This window comes from Nannospalax galili, unplaced genomic scaffold, assembly GCF_000622305.1.
Source record: "Nannospalax galili isolate Female #2095 unplaced genomic scaffold, S.galili_v1.0 scaffold65, whole genome shotgun sequence".
NCBI lineage: Eukaryota > Metazoa > Chordata > Mammalia > Rodentia > Spalacidae > Nannospalax > Nannospalax galili.
In genome coordinates, this window is record NW_008353294.1 from 1,756,889 (window position 1) to 1,759,523 (window position 2,635).

The window sequence follows — 2,635 nt, forward strand, 5'->3', positions numbered from 1 at the left end:
TTTATTTTCTGTTATTTTTATTAAACTGATAGATAGTGTCATGAAGATGGTGACTGTCCGATCTACTATGGAGAGCATCATTAACTCACTATGTTCCCATCTCAGTTTCCCCAGTGATGGACTGAACATCAAGTACTGAACAGAGCTGTGGAATTAGCTGTCCTCATTCCTATAATATACACAATTCCAAAATTCTGTAGCTCCCTATTATTCTCTATGGGAAAAATGTGGGAAAGAAAGTCTAAGGACTGTACACCACAAATGTTCTGGAGAGGTGAGAATTTAAGATTGCATTAACAAATCGGTAATTTTATTATTCAATTGCTAAATTTTTAAAACATTATTTTCCAGTTATAGCAATAGCTTTAAAAATTTAGAGAATGGCCAGGCATGGGAATGGATTAAATTATAGTGAGATTGGTTTTTGATTTGTGGAGTTGCATGTGATAATATGGTTTAAAATTTCCATGAATATTGTTCTCTAGTCTGAGGCACTATTACCTGGCATTTCTTCCTGGTGATACCACTGCATGGGTTCCTGGTAATTCAACAGTACATAGTCATAGTTAAATAGAGCTTGCCAAAATTACTTTTATTAAACATTTATATACAAACCAAAGTTATTACAATACTCTTCAATAATTTTATTGAATTTTATTTTCCATGACTTATGTTCACCACTGACAATGTTTTACCATTGAATCATGTGTAAATAGTGTCTGAAGCATAATAATACTAATTCTATTTGAACAAAAACGAGTGTGGACTTTTCTGGAGGATTTAGTGCCTGAAGAGTATCATGGAAACTGTACCTAAAGACCACTTCTTGGGAGCCAGATAATTTTGACATTTATTTATCAAATGATAAATGATTATTATTTAATTAAGACAATAATTATATGTATTTAATAGAGGACAGTTATTATACAAAACTTTAAAAATTTAAGAAGCATCCTAGTTTGATATTTCTTTTTTTTTTTTCCTTTTATTTTTTCTTTGGACTTTTTGAGACAGGGTCTCCCTGTAGCCCCAGTTGTCCTGGAACTTACTATGTAGACCGGGCTGGCCTTGAACTCACAGAGATTCGCCTGCCTCAGCCTCCTGAGTGCTGGTATTAAAGGCGTGTGCCACCACTCCCAGCTGATATTTCATTTTTAATAGAGATTGTTACTTGAACATGATATGGAAGAATCACTGATTTATGGGAACTGTATTTTCTTTCCTGTAATTCTGAACATGTTATGAAAAGGGCGATGCACTGTCTCCCTGAACGATACGATTCCTTTGTTTTTGTTTTTGTTTTTATTATGAACATCTATTTCCTGTCATTGTATTAATTCCACTTCTCTCCACAGCCAGAAATGAGAGATGATTTAAGATATCCGAACTACATTCCAACAGTTCACTCAGTGGATTCTGAATTTCTTTCTTCTTCAAAATACTTTGAATTTGAGTCTGTATTAAAATTATTGCTAAATCTACAACTTGGATAATATCTTAATAATTCTCACTATAGAGAATGAATTATATGTTAAATGTAGTGTCACAGATATCAATACTATAACTTTTATGTGAAATGTTTTAATGAGCATAATTTTATATTTTTATTAAAGTAATAATGCATAGAAATTATTCTTGAAGCAATAGTTTCAAAACCATTGACATGATGTATGAGTTTGACAACATGGAGCAAACCTATATAAATAAAAATGGAAATGGTTAACCACTTACTATTCATTAGTCATGAATGATTGAGAAGTTGCTTAGAGAAAGAGACTGGTTACAAGTCAGGTAAATATCTGGCTAAGATTATACACATTTACTAAAGAGGCATTTTATGTTTAACTACTTGGCAATCTGTAAGAATACTTACAGTATTCAATCCTATAATATATACAATAAAGGTTAAAAATTTGATATCAGATCATGGAATATAGTCTCTATTTAAAAATTCACTTTATATATAGATAAAACCCAATTTTAAAAATCATGTTTTTGCCAGGCATGGTGGTGCACCCCTTTAATCCCAGTACTTGAGAGGCAGAGACAGGTGGATGTCTGTGAGTTCAAGGCCAGCCTGGTCTACATAGTGAGTTCCAGGACAGCTGGGGTTACAGGGAGACCCTGTCTCAAACAGACCAAAAAAAAAAAATCATATTTTTAAAAAAACAATGTCACAAAATCTTGTCATAAATCATATAGATCACTTGTAATACTGGCAGTAAATTACATATTCTTGTGAATGGGAGGCAAATATTCTAACATTGCCCTACATACTTACTTGGGAAAATATGTTTCAAAATAATTAAAGCCCAAGAAACAAGGAATAAACCACCCCTAGGTAGATTACTTTTATAGATGAAGAAATAATGAAATGACAGAGATGATGGAATAAGTGAAATCCAGTTTTCCTTTGGAAAAATGAGACTAGAAATGAATATTTGCAAAGTCTTAAATAAGAAACACAAATAGATAATCTCCCATGTAACATTTTTAAGAAGTTAATGTGAAATCTTTTCAGAGTTACAGAAATATTATGGATGTGTGTTATGGCCTGGTCAATTCAGTTTGACCTAGGACTTAAAACTTGGCAGAGGATACCAGATATTCTTGTGACATGTCAAGGCTATTGTCC